General features: G+C 48.8%; 1 protein-coding gene across 2 annotated transcripts in view; it reads left to right on the plus strand.

Moving 5' to 3' along the window:
• Window positions 1–321: 321 nt before the first annotated feature.
• The window catches only part of GNG2 (G protein subunit gamma 2), an 83,974-nt gene continuing 67,025 nt past the window's right edge, over window positions 322–17,270 (plus strand). The window contains exons 1-2 of one of the 2 annotated variants that reach the window (XM_074996213.1): window positions 376–445; window positions 1,513–1,601. The gene's annotated coding sequence lies outside the window, so the exon portion shown is untranslated. Of the gene's footprint in view, window positions 446–1,512; window positions 1,602–17,270 lie in introns of both variants that reach the window. The other variant, XM_074996212.1, reaches the window with a different exon arrangement.

Raw genomic sequence — 17,270 nt, forward strand, 5'->3', positions numbered from 1 at the left:
AGGGGTACATCTGGGGTTTCTGGGGCAGGGGGGTACATCTGTGGGGTGAAGGGGAGCAGTGTATGGAGGGGATCCGGGGCAGGGGGCAGATCCGTAGGTGGACTGGGGGGGGGCCCAGGCGTGGGGAAGAGGGGAGCAGTGGGGTGACTGTGGGGCAGAGGGAGGCAGTGAGTGGGGATTTGGAGCAGGGGCACAGCCGTGGGGTGGAGCAGCGGAGCTGCGGCTGCGGCTGGTCCCAGCCCGGCCGCTGGGTGCGCGCGTAGAGCCCAGGGGCGGGGGCGGGGGCGAGCCGGGCGAGCGGGGAGGAGGAAGTGGGAGCCGCGCCGCTTCCTGCGCCCGGGAGGATGATCGCAGACAAAGCTGGGTGGAGACGCCGCTCCCAGGGCTGCAGCTGAGCCCCGCCGCCGGCGAGCTCCAGCCGGACCCGGGCCAACTGCGGACCGAGGTAACCGCCCCGCCGTGCACCGGGGGGCCCAGCCCGGCTACTGCCTGGGGCTCGCCGGGTCCCCGCAGCCCCGCCCGGGTGCCAGCAGGCGGGGGGCGCTTTCCCTCCAGCCCGGTGCCGCGTGCACCGCTCCCGGGAGCCGGCGCCGCGTGCGGGGCTCGCCCAGCCCCGGCTACCGCCGGAGCGCGGTCCGTGCCCGGGGAGCTCCGCGGCGCCGGGCGGGCGTCTGCAGCCTGCAGCGGGGCCGCTCGCTGCCCCGCGGGCACCGCCTTCGGCTGGTGGGATGCAGCCGCCCCAGCAGGGGCCGCCCGCTGCCCAGGGGGCTGGTCCCCGGCCGCGCGTGTGTGGGCACGAGAGGGGGTCGGCGTGCAGGAAACGCGCCCCGGCTTCTGCTCCCATCCCGGGGCACACGGCGAGGGGTCGTGGGGATTGCAGGCGGAGAAACCTGCAGGAAGAGGAGGTGGGGGCGGGTAGGGGGGGACTGGCAGTGACCTGGGAGCTTCACAGAGAGGGTGGGGGCGTCTCAACAAAGATTTAATGTCCAATTTCCGAGCCTCAGTTGTCCAGGGCGGCCCAGCAGTTGATCAGAGCTTTTTCTTGGCTGAGTGAGGTGGAGGGTCCCTTTTGTTTAATTATTTTAGGAGGGGAAGGAATTTTCCGTTAACTGGGATTAACCTTCTCTGAAATAGCATCAAATCAAATGCCAGGCAAAGACTGTTTCCCCCCCCCCTTATTTAAAGTTACCCTATTATGCTAATGATGGAGTTCGAATATAGTATTTATCACTGCTCTTAGTCCACCTCCTCATCTAGAAGCAGTTGGACAAGGGAGAAAGGAGTACCTGGACAAAGGATCTAAGTGCATATTATTATTATTATTATTATTATTATTTTCAAAACACATTTTATGACCGGGATTCTGCAGGAGCTACTGGTGTTGGTAACTGGTTAATGAGGACAAAGCATGGCAAAGGAGTATTTTGCCTACATTGCTCTTAGACATATATACAAAACTGTGGAAATCAGATTTAGGTGGAAAAAATAAACTTGGGGAAACTTAATTTCCAGGATTTATTTTTCAAACAATCAAATTGATGAAGCAGAATTCCTTGAAACTGGAATCTTTCTTGCTACCTGGATTGAAAATGGATTTATAGGTAGGCAAAAATCTCCATCTCTCTTTCTCCATATCCCCAAGGTATTATTAAAATTAATGATAAACTGAAAGGTTTTTAACATGTATGCCAGGAGTAATGACCCATGAAAACTTATGCTCCAAATTATCTCTTAGTCTATAAGGTGCCACAGGACTTCTTGTTGTTTTTGTCATATTGTGATAATTGTTGTATGTAGTTCACTTTAGTCATTTGAAGATTCAGTTTATTGTTCCCATATTTTATTTTAAAGAGCCAGTGCTTTTCTGGCCAACTCCCAATCAGAAGCCTCCCACTGCTCTCCTGAAGAAATGACAGCTTGTATTGTTGCCCAGTAAACAGACATCTTAATTGTCCAGCTGTCTGGGACCAAACAATTACCCTGTATTTCTGTGCAGTACAAGGAAAAAGGTTTCTGTGCATACTGGTAGCATGATGTGCCCAGAGGAATAATGGGTTTTCTTTCTTTAGTGGTTTTGTTTTGGGGGTTTTTGTGCCTCGTTTGAATGTATTAACTGGATTTCACTGAATGTTTTGAGACTGAAATTTTAATCCTCTTTTCTGTCATCTGTCCAGTGGATGAACTGAAATATAACTCAATTAATTATCCCATGGAAAACACTAGGGTGAAGCTCATGGATTTTTAAATTGCCTTCATCTCCTGAGCAGATGTGGTATGTTAGGCTTTTGCACCGAATGCTTCTGTCTCTAATACTGTAAAAGAGCCACGCAGAGGTTCTTGATCAGTTTAATTTAAGGCAATGCTCTGCTTGCAGGCCCCATGTGGTGCTGGAGCATTTATTCACAGGATTATAAAAGGGCTTTTCTAATACACCACAAATCTTTTGATTGTAGCATTACTCAGTTCAGCACAGCATTGTGGTTGGTACTGTCCGTTCCCTACCCCTTTGTTCCCTGTGAATATCGACGTATATCAGTACCACTAGCCAGTTCATCGGTTCTGTAAACGCCTTGCTCATGGTACTGTTTGGGTGCAATTCTTCCCCACCCCCACAACTGAGAAGGGACAGATACTATTTTTTCCTCTTGTGTTTTCCCTAGAAAACAAGCATCAGCTCCCCCTTTTTTAAAGATGGGTGTAAGAAGAGTTCTTTGGCAGCTTCCAGACTTGTCTCTTTCAACAACAGAAGCTGGTCCAGTAAAAGATATTCTCGCCCACTGAGCAGCCTAATGACATGGGACAAATCTGGAACCCTGGGGCTCTCTGCCTGCCACTGCTGAAACAATAGGACTAAATGTAATTGGTTGAATGGCCAGCATGGCAGTAAGAGGGATGGGGTGTAAAGCTTGAGGATGGGGGGCAGATTTGGGGGCTCAAGGCTCAGGCGGGTAAAGTCTGGAGATGGGGGGGGTGGGTTTGGGGGCTGAGGGGTGTACAGCCTGGGAACAGGGTTCCGCAAAACCCTTTTGAGTTTAAAAGGGTTCTGTGGCCAAATAAAATTGGGAGCAGCTGACACAAGGGATTGTCTCTACATACTAAAAATGCTTCTCCTGCTCTTTACAGTATTCATTACTGTACCAGGAGCCTGTCAGTGGCAAGTGTGGGCCCATTGAGTATTTCCAGAATGGGAGACCAGGTCATGTGACCCGTCTTGTTGGTTCTCAAATCTCTCTTTTTTTTTTTTTTTTTTTTTTTTTTTCCCCCCCCTTGCATCAGCGCACTTGCTCTTTTGTCTTAGCATGGACAAAAGCACAGGCCGGGTGGCCTGATTTAGGGAGGGCATCCTGGGTGTGAGAGAGATTCTGGAATATGGTGTGTGAATGAAAGGAGGAGACACAGTCCTCAGGATTGAGGAGCAGCTGACACCACACTGGAGAGCTTGGGACAAGCCAGGCTGTGCAGAGCCTTGGAGAGGAATTTTGAACTTGATGCGGATGATCCACTGTCTTTACCCGGGTCTGCTAATGGCTTTTAGGTGCTGCATTGGGAATGTTTCTAAGCAGCATGCGAGAACAATTGGCTGGAGCTGTGAGTTTCTTGCCGGGCTGCTTCTCTGAGGCGTGCTTCGTGCGGCTGTGCTTTTCCATCCTGGTGGTTCCTGTGTCTGAGCGCTAGGGGTAGGGTTCCGTGTAAGCTGAGTGCTTGGGCAGCTGCCTGGGAGAGATTCAGGTGCCTCTCAACTGATTAGCAGAGTGCCCACACCCACCCACAGTGGCAGTGTGTGTTTCTGTTGGCGGTGCACACCACGCTTGCCTGAGTGCATATAACAAATGTATTCTGCCCTTGGATGGAAAACATTAGCAGGAACGCTGGTTGGCTGGGGTCTTTTCAGTGTGTGCTTTCTGCTTATGTTGGCTAATGAAAAGCAAATAAAAGCCAATGGCGTATTTAATTTCCAGTATCAGGGAAACTCATCCTCCCACCATATGTGATGGGGAGATGTCTTCAGACAGTGAATAGGCAAGTGAGAAATCCTGGTGGTCCTGTCTCTTTCAGTTTGAGAAGACTTCCTCTACCTCTTTGGGGCAGTGCCTGGGCTGCAGCGCGCACAGGGGCTCGTGCAATCCTATGGGAGGTGGTGTATGGTATAAGGAGGGCTCTGCAGGAATGATGAACAGAGCTAATTTGACCAGAAAACATCGGGGACTGGAAGCCATAGAGAATTGCACAGGAAAAAAAGATCTTGGATTTTACTGCCCACAGCTTGGGGAGCAATCTGGGAATGCTGGAAAGCAGTTGTAGGGGTGAGTTTGTTTCCCCACATGGAGTCATCCCTCTAGGGAATCCCCCTGGCACTGCTCTTACTCTTCCCATTTCACCTGGCCTGGCAATTTGTTCGGAGCATGTTGAGACTAGCTGTCCAGGCACACAACAGGTGGCAGAAACCTGCTCCCCTGAGATCATGGCACGAACAGGCATTGCCCTTGTGGGCTGGCGTTCAGTGAGGCTGGGAGTCTCAGCCCCATGCCAGCTGGAAGCCCTGGGGAGGGCAGTGCTAGTTAATGAAAACCTCTGTGGCATTAGAAAGTGATTGTAAAATACAGGTCAGGTCAGACAGGGTTCCACTTAGTGTTGCTCTGGCTCAGGCTGTCTGCGTAGACGTGCACTGAAGGATGCCTTGGGAGCTCCCTTGGCTGCCTATTCTAATTAACTAACCTCAGCTGGGCTCAGCCAGTGTCCACATATTCATCTTGGTGCCTTCACCATTCAGACTGGTTTCCCATACGTCTCTTACACTGGCCTTTGAGATATTTGCTCCTAATGGGATTTTGCTTTCCAGGAAAGTTTTCAACCTAGTTTCCTCCCAGCTGTCCAGTATTTCTGTGTCTGTGCTGCCTGGTGGCACAGCCCTATGTTAGGGTGTAGGAGTGATAATGCGAGGAGTCAATACAATCGTACCGTTTTCTGGATGACAAGTCGGGGCAGCCCTTGCTTACGCGCTCGTGCTGCCCGATTGAAGTGATCCTCAGCCGTGCTCGGTGTCCAGCTTCATTGCTGCAAAGGGGACAAACCCTTTCAGATCTCTCCCTGGGAGGGGAATCCTGGGGTGCTGTAGAGCCACTCTAGCTGCTTTGAGGCCGTCTACTCTGCCTACCCAGCCAGATGTGCAGCCAGAAGAAACAGGGCGCTCCAGTGACCCCCCAGCCATCATAACATCTCCTTGTGGTCCCTGCCCACTGGGAAAGGTTAGAGTAGCCTAATCCACAGTAGAGGTCTGGCCTGGAGAACAGCAGCTCATAGGTCTGCAAACCGCCTCTCCAGCTGCTCGAAGCAGTCCTTGATCACAGCTTAGGTGTTAACTCGGTACCTTTGTCTACTTGGTTTCTGGCCAGCAAGTTGGATTCCCAGGAAGAGAGGAGACTCCCCAGGGTTTTTTGTTCATCGGCCAATTGTTTGCCTGGAAGGAACCAGCCAGTTAGCTGCCAAGAAAAGGTCAGATATAATGCAGTGAGTGGGCAGCAAGCAGCGTCACCTGTTGCATCTGGGGTGAGGTTCTGGTCCGGTATTTGGAAGGTGATAGGGTTAGGCCATGAGAGAAGAAAGGATAGTTTGCTTTTCTGGCAAGCTCTTCATCACACTTAGATGTGCCGTAACTTAAGACCCGCGCACCTTTCCATAGCATGTATCTAGGTGAATGAGTCATGATTTCTGCTCTATATTTCCTTGTTTGCCAATACAGTCTGCTTTCCATGGATGCTAGGGGAGGACAATAATTGGTGGGTGCACAGGAGAACAGCTGATTCTTGGAAGACAGAATCAGCAGTGAGTAAAGTGGAGTGAGTGCCGGGTGAATGGAGCGGTGAGCTTCCACTAAGAGGCTAGTGAGAGCCAGCGTGGGCATAAGGTGAGCCAAATGGCCAGCAGGATGCACCTCAATTGCTATAGGCCAGGTTGTCAGGCTGCTGAGGCCATTGGCTGTGGAAAGTGGCACTAGGACAACCAGAGATGGCCTATGGCGGATTTGATCTGTGCGGGGGAACTCTGCTTGCCCGAAGTTGGTGGAGTCAGAGCAGCTGTTCTAGTACCTCCGTCACCCATCATGCCAGGGTGACTCAGGGATTGTTTTGGGAGTGGGGAGGAGAACGCTGCTACTCCTGATCCACTGGCATAAGTTAGAGCTGCTGCCCTTCAATTTTTATTTGTGCCAGGGCCAGGATTAGGAAACTGTCATTGGTTCCCTCCTCCCCCCCGCCCCAACTCAGCTAAGGCATCTGCCTCATCCCATTAGAATCCTCTCCACTGTATTCTCGAAATCGACTAGCAAACCTAATGTTCCTGATTGTTTTAGCTCCATCTTTAGCATAGGGCCTTGCAATCGCGAATCATTTCTAACAGAAGCAGATGCATTATCTCCAACCATTGACGGAGCTACGTTAATTGGCCGATGGAGCGGGGATTTATGCGGCTTTATCCCAGATGTCTGAAGCGTCCCAGGGACGGTTTTTGCTGTGCTCAGACCAAGAGGAAGGCAGCCTCAGCCTCGATCTCCAGAGACCGCGGCCGCTGTGTTCGATCCTGGTGAGGGGAATAACTGAGGGAGCAGCATTCCTGCAAGGCCCGTGTGCGTTGTTTTCGATAGATCAGCTGTGTGACAGAGGCACCACTTCTTCTTTTTAGAAATCCGTGAGTCATTTTAAGAGAGAACCAACCTCCAGGGCATGTGGTTACCATAGTAATGAGGCCTGGAAAGACGGCTGCTTGTGCACTGTTAAATTGCCAGCGAAATCTCTTGCTAGGCAACATGTTGTGTGAACTCTGAGGGGGCCCTTGAGTTCTGGGGGTGCTATCCCTGTATGTCCCGCCCGGGTGAAAGTTCCCAGGGTAAGTAGTGGGGAATTTTGCCTTTTGAAGAGCATGAAATAACCTGAACGGCTATACATTGTGCCCTCAACTCCTTGTGTAAAGGCCACCATCGTCTGCGGCCTGCTAGCCCACAGGGCCCTGGAGCTGGCTGCCTGGGAGTTTCAAGCAGACAGACCCCATTCATGGCCGCTTCTTAAGAGTGGGTCAGTTACTCAGGAGGTTGAAATGCTGAAGCCGGGAGATGGGCTGGGGGAGCAGGTTGCTCTCCTGCTGAGGAAAGGAGGGAGAGGTTGTCCCCAGATGTGGCTCTTGTCCTGTGCTGCAGCTCTTCCCTGCCGTTTCAGAGCTGAGGCGATGCTCCAGCCCTCGGCTTCAAAGCCCTGAAGGCGGGGAATCCTCAGGGGCGGCAGGCCTCCCTGCTGCCTGTCGGACAGGACAGCAGAAGGTCCAAGGGGTTGGAAGGGGACATGGCCTCCTCGGCCTGCATCCACTCATGCCAAAGCAACAGCTTTGCAGAGGTTGCACAGGTGACTTCCCCCACAAGCGCGGCGGCTGGCTCCCACCCTCCCTTGGAACTTTGTTCCAGGCTATTCCCTGAGGCTTGTTAAAAGCCAAAACAATCCGCAGGCACAATGTGTCGGGCCCGGCGGCAGTTCTCTTGCGGTGGCCGGTGCTCATTCTCACTTTGCCCTCCTGGGGTCTGTTCGCTTCCTTGCTTCCGTTTTTCATGTCTCTGTCGACTGGAGCATCGGTTTGGTGATTCTGGCTCTGATGGGATTTTCTCCTCCACCACCTTCTTATACCCCAGCAGCTGTTTTCTCGTGACTTGCTTCTGTTTCAGATTATTGCTGACCATTAAGGTTTTGAAGTTCTCCTCCAGTGGGCGAGATCTTGCTTTGTGGTGTTGGAGGGACACCTGGCTTAATGCTTTAAATGAGGGATGCAGGCTCCTTTGCAGAGTGGATTTGTATGGTCTAGAGCAGTGTTTCTTAAGCTATGTTCTGCGGAACAGGGGTGTCTTGTGAACAACAAGCAGGTGTGCCGTGAACATCTGACCTTTTTTTTTGATATCCTACATTGATGGTCTGTATTTTCTGTTGTTAAAACCAAGTACAGTGTTACCTTGTTGCTATGGTAACCAATTAAATTACTTCATTTTGTTTTTGCTATAAATGTTGCTGTTTGGGTAGTGGGGTTTTTTGAAATTTTCATAAGTGTTTCACATTTTAAAACAAAACAAAACAAAATGCTTGTCTGGTGTGCCATGATCTCAAAAAGTTTAAGAGACACTGCTAGAGATCTTGTATAGCTAGTCCTTTAGCTGGATCCAGCCTGTTTGATGTCTCTATGTGGCTTGAGTTGTATCAAATTCTAGGGAGTCTCAGCTGTCATTTAAACCACCTCCCCTGTCTTTAATGATCATTGTTGTGAAGAAAGTTCCTTGTTTGAACATCACCGGAATGGAGTTCTCTGCCAGATTTGGACGGTGACCTCAAACAGTGGCTTAGAGAGGTGTGGGGGCCTGACTCCCCCTAAGGTAGTGAATTCAAAAGAGCTGATTCCAGGTGATAAAGCCTAAAATTTCACTTGCCGCTGGCAGGCCAGGATCTCTGGCCTCTCCTTGATATCGGTGGGAGATCTGCTGGTGATTTAGGGTGTAGGAGCCCTAAATTGATACCTCTGCTCGTGGGCCGTGTTTAAATATGGAACTTGGCTCTCTCCTCTGAATGAGTTTGGCACCACTCATGTAAATGTCATTCTTACAAACTGTTACTCATATGAGTGCCAACTCCCGCACCGCGATGTCGGGGGGCCGGGGGGAGGGCGTTACAGTGAAAAGAGGAGTAGTTCCATGTGAGCTGCATCTGGTCCTCTGCTTTCAGCTGGACTTTTGCAGGAGGAGGTCACTCACCTAAGCAAAAAGCTGGCCCACTTTCAGCTCCCAGCTGAGCATATTGCAGAAAACAGGAAGTCAGGTAAACCCTTATGTTCATGTGAGCTTGCACTGAAGCAGGGAGTGGCAAATAGGCACTTGGGAGTTTTTAATGTTGGTCAGACTTTTTCCTCTGTCTAGCTGCTGCTGTTTCTTCTTTTTTGGTTCCTTATTTGTGTCCTTTGCTGCTTGTCACAGTCTACAGGAGTAGCAGCTGGGGTGGCCTCGTGAAATGTCACTGGTGAGTGCCAAGGCTGGCTCTGATGAGTGCACTGTTGCTTCCCCCTGGAGTGTAATGCACAGACAAGGCACCTGGAGGTGGGCATCTTGCAGCAACAGCTGTACGTACAAATCTAATTAACTGGCAGAAGTCGGAGGTGAAACCACTGCTGCTCAAACCAGTGCTTTGTGGCTGTACTAGAGCAACAGCTATTGAGGTTCGAGTCAGCCAAGACCGCTCCAGCCAGAATCCACATTCTGCTGGCAAGAATGTGCCTTTGTTTAAGACAGAGAAACCTAAAACCAGAGGGAAAATTAAATTAGTGTAATGTTGTGGTGAATAAAGCATCAGTAAATACAGAGTTATGGATTCCGTGTCCCGCATAACTTGGGCCCTTTGTTGCTTCGTGTGATGTAAAATGTGCCTGGCTTTAAATAAAACATTTAATATTAACGCAAATCCTACACGTACCCAAAGGAGGCAGGTGATGGTTGCTGTGGGACTTTGAATTTCCTGACTGGTGTGCAGAAAACCTCTCATTTTGCACTAACAGTTTTTGGCACTTACCTTTTCTAAAGGCCAACAAATGATGAGTGATGTGACCTTCCAGTGTTTGTGCCAAACACCTATCGCAACTCTAACGGACTGCGGCGAGGGTCTAGCTGCAGCTGCATCTAGGATCCGATCTATCGAAGACCTTGGGAGCATTTCCACGGACTTTGGACCAAGCCCAGAATGAGGAGATTAAGGTTGTTTGAAAGTGGAGCTCTCTTCAAAGCTCTGAGGGTTTGTAGAGTGCAGGAGCCTGAAGCAAATCATTCTTGTGTTAGGGTTTGGAGTCCAGAGCCCAGCTGATGATGTCCGAAGACCCAATGACAACTTTGATTTTGTTCACTGTTGTATCCAGAGCTCCCTAGCTTGCTGTGCTGTTAGGCAGTTAGTACCCAACGCTGTCTGAGTCTTGGATGGCCCCATCCCTGGTGGTGATATCAGACACATCCAGATCATGTGCCATGATGAAGGATTTAAGCCCACAGCATGTTTAAAATAGAGAGAAACTTAGAGATGTCTCAGTTCAAAGACAGTCTCTCTCTAGATTTACTTTAGCCATGGAAAACACATTCCTCCTGCCCACCCCACGCAGTAAAGCAATGAGCAAGTGGAGTTCTTTCCAGCTTTACAAACAACTGAATCGTTTGCCTGCAGAACGCTCCCTGGTGACGGGGCAATGGATGTACTGTGACTGCTGCTTACTTTGCCAAATCAAATTAGATTTCTCCCTAAGCTTGTCCTTCCCTGGCCCCTCACCTATTCATCATCTTTGCTCGTTATCTTGCCTCCTCATTATTGTTTAATATGTTTAGTTTGTCTGAGAAAGGATCAAGAGTTGACTTGACCATAGCCTACAAGGACAGGTTGAACCCCTCTTCTCTGGCAACATCCATAACCCTGCATGTTTTTACTTAGCCAGATGACCACTTATCATGGGGGTGACCAAATTCTCCCTAGTCTCATAACAACAGAGGAAGCCGTGCTAGTCTATACACTATCAGAACAAAAAGTCAAGTAGCACTTTAAAGACTAGCAAAATAGTTTTAGGTGAGCTTTCGTGGAAGCTCACCTAATAAACTCTTTTGCTAGTCTTTAAAGTGCTACTTGACTGCTTTTTGTTTTGATAGTGTCATAAGTTTGTTTACAGCTCCCAGTCCTAGCTCTGTGTTCTGTGTGGTTATTTAGCTGTAATTTAATTCTAAGAGCCCAGTAAGCAGTGGAAGTGTTGATAATGCTGCTAGACCGGGGTCGGCCACCAAAATAGCAAGAAGAGACATTTTTTCCAGTTTAGTAAAATACTCAATTATTCAAGAACAGCAAAGCACGTGAATATGAAACGGTCCTCAGTAAATAATGTACTTTTTGTAACTCCTATTTTAAGAATATAGTGCACAATGATTTGTGATTCATGTTTTCTGCAGGCTGTTCATAAATTTGTTTTCATATTCTATTTCCTCACATTTTACCTATGTGTTTGTACCACTGTGTTCCTGACTTTCACTTCTGAACCTTCCCTCTCTCTCTCACTGGAGGATGCTAGGAGGAGTTATCCAATGTTTTGTGATCTCATATTGTTTACTATTTAGATACGAGTTGGTAATTTTTGGGCGCTTTGATGTGCACCATTTATCAAAATTAATCAGGAGGGTTTCTTTTTCTTTGCAGTTATTGTGTTAGGAGCCACAAAGAAGTCCTTGGTGTCATGTGCAGTTTTGGAGATGCAGGTTGCAGACCTATGTGTTAAACAATATTAACTTCCCATGGTCTGGCAAATTCTCTTGTTCAGCACTGGTCATGGTGCAAGGGTGCTAGTCTAGAGAGGGTCTACCTGTACATCTGTGGGAAGGAGACTTGTTATGGAGGATAGCTGTTTACATCCTTTTCTACTGGATTAATGAAGACCAGTTCAGAGCAGGAGCAAGGGGTAAATTTGTAACAGTTTGCTCCAGTGGCTAATTACTCAATCTGTCTAGGCGGGTGGTGGCTGGCCCAGCTCTGGGAGCCTATAAAGTGAAGGATGGATGTCTTTCTGAAAGAACAAAAACATGGTCATATATCACTTTAAAGACCAGCAAAATAATTGATTAGGTGTGAGCTTTTGTGGGGCAGACCCACTTCTTCAGATCTAGAGAGTGTGCTGTACTGGAAATAGAAGAGATGTTCTTGCTCAGACTCAAGTCCTGGGCTTGAGGCAGATGTCACTGGATGTGGTCCTCTGGCTTGAGTGGTGTAGGTCGGACTTGATTATCATATCCTTTCTAGCCTTAAATCCAGGAAGACCATGTTCCAGTGGTCTCTATTTCACAGTTACAGCTCTGCACAAGGGGATTCGGATCCCTGATTGGAGCCTGGAGGTGCAACAACAATACAAATAATCATTCTCGTTAACAATAAACTGGACAAGTAAAAGCCCAAGATATCTCTTTTTGCAAGTGCTTGGGAGTGCGGCTCTTGTAATGAAGTGTTCTCTCAGTCGCCATTAGCATTTGGACTTGCCAAACTACAATATCATCAAGATGTTTTGAATCTGTCTGCTAATGTGGATGACAATATCATCCTGGCATCAGGAGCAAACAATCTGACTGTCCAATGATTAGATTACTCAGAGAGGTTGAAAGTGAGACTAGTCCTGGGGTGGGTCATGTAGAAAGAGGCACCTTTCAACATCCTGGCTAATCTTATAGCAAATCAGCTTCGCTAGTCACCCTAATTGCTTTAAGTGTACATCTTTAGCTGGGTTATTGTGGTCCACTTAGTGAGTGTGAGAGTAATAGAAATGGGTGTTTGCAGGCTGGGAAGCAGACAGATGAGAGAGAGAAGCTCTTCCAGCTGATTGTTGGGTAAAATAGGTTTCGTCTAAATGCCCTGTAGTCCTTCCACCACAGGCTTAGGGAAGGAAATTTACCATAATTGTTAGTGGCTTTTGTTTTTGGTCCCAGCTAGGCTCTGATAGAGTAGCCTACTAATAAAGGTAATAGGAGGATACAAGCCAGACACTAAATTTAAATTCCTTTGAAACCTCTGTAGTTCTGCGCTCTCTGGTCTGGTAGCATCTGTAATCCGGCATGATTTTAGTTAACCAGATGTCCATTTATCATGGGTGTGACCAAGTTTCCCAAGGTCCCATGAAATTTGTTTCCAGCCACCAGTCCTGGCTCTGTGTTCTGTGCTGTTGTTTAGAAGACATTTAGGGGTAAATTACAGCTAAGAGCCACATTAGCAGCGTAAGTGTTGGTTATGTTGCTAGACAACATCAACCTCCCGTGGTCTGACAAATTCTCTTGTTCAGCCCTGGTCAAGTCCAGAGGATGCTGGATTAAAGAGGTTCAACCTGTAACATGCCTGGAAAAGCTGTTAAGGGAGTGTTATTTTACACCACTGGCTGGATCCTCCTTTCTCTGTTTCGCAAACCACATGATTTCCTAGGTAGTTGTGCTCACTCTGGGCTCAATTCCTCAGTGTCTTGTGGGGTAGATGTCCTTATCTCCCCACACTGAGAGCTGTGGGAATTGGTGTTCACCAAAGGTGTGGGGTGAGGTCCTGCAGGGCAGGCCTCAGGATGATTTTGGCCAGGGATATTCTTGTGGTGTTGAAGCAGAGAAGAGAATGGGCTAGCAGAGAACTGCTGTGCTTTAGCCGTTGTGATCAAACACGTCCAGGGTGTATGGATATGAAAAAGGAGGAGGGAATACCAATGTGACATGGACTTCCTGGGTCAGATTTTCACATCCGTCCATGATCTGGAGGACAGCCAGTTCCCACGAGGGCCTCCCACACAAGGTTAAAGTGAATGGAAATTGGGTCTCCAGTTCCCCCAAGAGCAGCTCTGAGAATCTCAGAGAACCTGAGATTGTTTTAACCTGGTAATTTTGCAGGTAATTTTGGGCTCTGCAGAAAAGCAAGAATGACTCTTCTCCCTGTGGGCAGGGCGTTTAGACAGGGAGCTGCTTTATTGCTGTACCACTGAAATTAAACTGTACGCTTTCAGGACTCTCCGGAAACTTCTGTACTGCTGGAGCCATGCCAGTCATGGAAAAGCATGCTTTAGTCTCTCTCCGAGGCCAAGATTATTCAGCAGCACCTAAGGCAGTGATTAAAACTCGCATTCCTTAGGTCTAGTAACAGAGAGGAAGCCGTGCTAGTCTATACACTAGCAAAACAAAAAGCAGTCAAGTAGCACTTTAAAGGCTAGCAAAATAGTTTTATTAGGTGAGCTTTTGTGTCAGCTGTGGGATTTAGGAGGGTCTGGCTGCAAAGAGACAAGATTCAAAGTAGCTTTAGGGATCACCATCAAATGGGTAGCTTGCCCTGTGAGGGGAAATGGGGCCTCAGCCCCACCTGTGACTAGATGTGCTCACTTCCCCAGGTGGGTGATAATGAATTAGGTCATGTGATTAACTCAGGCCTGGACAGGGAGGAAGGGACAGTCCTGTGGGCTAGTCCTGGGATGTGTGTGTGGCGGGGATTGCAGTTAGCTCTCCTACCAGGCAGCACGGAAGCCTGGGAACGGCTGATGAAGAGGCCGGGAGCTTCAAGGCCCCTGAAGAGCCAGGCTGAGAATAGCGGGGGGCGGGGTGGCTTGCTGACGGTCGGGGCCAGACAGCTGGAAAAGACAGAGGGAGGCTTGAGGAGAGCTCCAGCTCGATAAGGCTGGCTGTGGCTGCGTTTGCAGTGTCACTTGCGAGGTAGTTTTGAGCTGTTCTCTTAATAAACCCAAACTCTCCAGCGGGGTGTCACTGGACAGAGTCTCTGTGGCTAACTCCCAGGACCGGAGCAGAAGGCAGTGGAGGCAGGGTCCCCCGCCCGTAAGGACAGCTCTCCGGAGACAGTTGACTGTGTTACCATTGTCAGATGGAAAATCAGTTAGCTGGGGGTGGAGGAAGCCTTAGTGGTTTTAGATGCTACGTCTATCCCTCTCCCAGGGATCGTGGCTCACGGTCACATTTTCCTATTATGACGTGCTTTTGTTTAGTCTGTTGCTTTGTGAGAGATCTGTGCGGAGACAAGGGAGTGATTCAAGAGGGGAAACGCCGCAGTGGGGGTTCAGCCTGCACCCCCAGGGCCATCAATCGCACAGAATGAGCACACTGGTAGGGGCAGGGAGGGTAAATTTGTTGCTTTCTCATTTCTTCTAGGCCATCTCGGGAGGTGGTAATGGCTGACAAGAAGGTGTTCTTTGCTCATTGCTGTCCCTCCGGTTTCAGGTGCAGGGTGGCTGACCTATTTGCCAGGCCCCTGTGCAAGATTGGGAGAGCCCATCCAGGTGCCCCCAGAAAGGGCGGGGCCTTGGGTGAAAGGGGCGGAGCCTTCTGCCAGCCCTTCGGCACCCCCTCCCCGGGCATGCCGCTCAACATTCCAGGAATGATTTAAAGGGCCTGGAGCTCCAGCCACTGCTGCGGCAGCCTGGGGGTCTTTTAAATTGCCAGGCCCTGGGCAGCTGTCCTTCCCACCCCCCCCATTGGCAGACCTGTGTGGGTGACTAACACAGCCTGTCTCTTTGGCATTAACAGCTGATTTTTATTGGGGATCTTTTAATGGTCAGTGTTTGGAAATTTTAGAATAAAGTAAAAGTCCCCTGTATGTGGTGCTGTTGCTTACAGCCAGTGTTGGGAGAGCCTTTAAAATTAGCAGCCAGCCCTGTCCTGCTCCCATTGAAGCCAACAACAAAACTCCTGTTGACTTGAGTGGCAACCAGTTGATTTCATTGTTAAGGGTATAAAAGCCCTGATTCAAGACTGTTCACCTAACCAGGAAAACACTGATGTATGCGCTTAAGGCCATGTCTATACTAGGGAAAGTAAGTGGATTACAGATACGCAATTCTAGCTACAGTGATTGCTGTAGCTAGAATTGCGTATCTTCAGTCGACTCGGCTGGCCATCCTCACTGAAGAAGGTCAATGGGAGAGTTTCTCCCACCAACCTCCCTTACTCCTTGCATCTCACAAAATTGAACCCCTAAGTGGGTCGGTCTTTCCAGGATAGCGTAGACATAGCTGAACTCCCACAGAAGTCACTGGGACTTAGGCATAAGATAAAAGTTAAGCATGTGCTTTTCAGTTTTTTCTGAATATTGACAGCTTTCCTGAAGGAAGGCCAAAATGTCTGCTTGAAAAGTGTTTCCTCCAGGCCCTGAATTCTGTTTTTGATAAAAAAACACCATTGTGTCCGAGAGGAGTTAAAGCAGTGGCAACTTCTGAGAGTGATTTATGGAGGAAGACGAGATGACACTGTGTCCCCTTTTGAAAGCAAGGGGAGTTCTGCCTTGAACTTCCTGGGGACAGTGCGTGTTTGTGTGCTGCTGTGTTCCTCGTTCCCGACGCTGCCAGAGCTGTTTGCTCTCAGACCTGTGCTTCTCTCGTCAAAGCGGGCCACATTCTGTGAGGAAGTGAACGGGCGTGAAGACTGGTGAGATGCACAGGAAAAAACAAATTCAGTGCTAACCAGGAAACTGTTAGCATTGCTTTGCTGCATGACTTGTCTCTTCTTTTAGCTCTTGCTGGGTGCTCCATGTTGTTGCCCTACTGGTCTCTGATGGTTTCTGGGCACTGCAGGAACTAAAATGTTGGGGATTCTTGTTTCTCTTTGAAACGGCTCCTCTTATGCTCCAGAAGAATCTTCCTTCCTGCCAGAGAGGTGCTATATGGTACAAGTAAAAGACCAGATGAAATCCTGTCCCCAACTGTGACGTCCATGGAAAAGCTCCCATTGACTTAAAGGGGCCTAGAATTTCACCTGCAGGTAAACAGGACTGAGAACATAAGAATGGCCGTACTGAGTTACACCAAAGGTCCATCCAGCCCAGTATCTTGCCTGCTGCCAGTGGCCAATGCCAGATGCCGTAGAGTGAGTGAACAGAACAGGTGGTTCATCAAATGGTCCCTCTCCTGTCATCCATTTCCAGCCTCTGACAGACAGAGTCTAGGCAAACCATTCCTGGCTTATAGCCAATGAGGGACCTAACCTCCGTGAATTTATCTAGTCCTTTTTTTTTTTTTTTGAACTCTTTTAAAGTTCAGGTCCCCATAATGTCCTTTGATAAGGAGTTCCACAAGTTGACTGTGTATTGTGTCAAGAAATGCTTGCTTTTGTCGAGCATCCGAGAATATCACGTTAGTCTGTATCCGTACAAACAACGAGAAGTCCTGTGGCACTTTATAGACTAACAGATATATTGGAGCATAAGCTTTTGTGGGAAGAGGATGCATCTGATGAAGTGGGTCTTTGCTCATGAAAGCTTGTGCTCCAATAGATGTTAGCCTATAAGGGGCCATCAGACTTCTTTGTTTTTACTTGTTTTATTAGAGTAGAGCCACTATCTTTAAGCCCCAGTGATATAGGTGTCTGTAGGCTGAGCTAATAGAAAATTTCTGCAGCTATTTATAGTAAATAATAATACCTTGCTTTTATGTAACCGCTTTTCATCAGGAGACCTCAAAGTGCTTTACAAAGGAGGTCAATATCTCCATTTTACCCAGGGAGAAACTGAAGCACCAGAAGGTGGAGTGACTTGCCCAATGTCACCCAGAAGGTCCATGGAGGAGATAGGAATCAAATCAAGAACTCCTGAGTCACAGTCCAGTGCTTTGTCCGCTAGATCAGTGGTTTTCAGCCAGTGTGCTGTGACGCACTGGTATGCCATGAGAACTGTCCAAGTGTGCCATGATATTTTGTCAATTTCCCCTCCATGTGGCTCTCAGAA

The sequence above is a fragment of the Carettochelys insculpta genome, chromosome 6 (assembly GCF_033958435.1).
Source record: "Carettochelys insculpta isolate YL-2023 chromosome 6, ASM3395843v1, whole genome shotgun sequence".
NCBI classification, from domain to species: Eukaryota; Metazoa; Chordata; order Testudines; family Carettochelyidae; genus Carettochelys; species Carettochelys insculpta.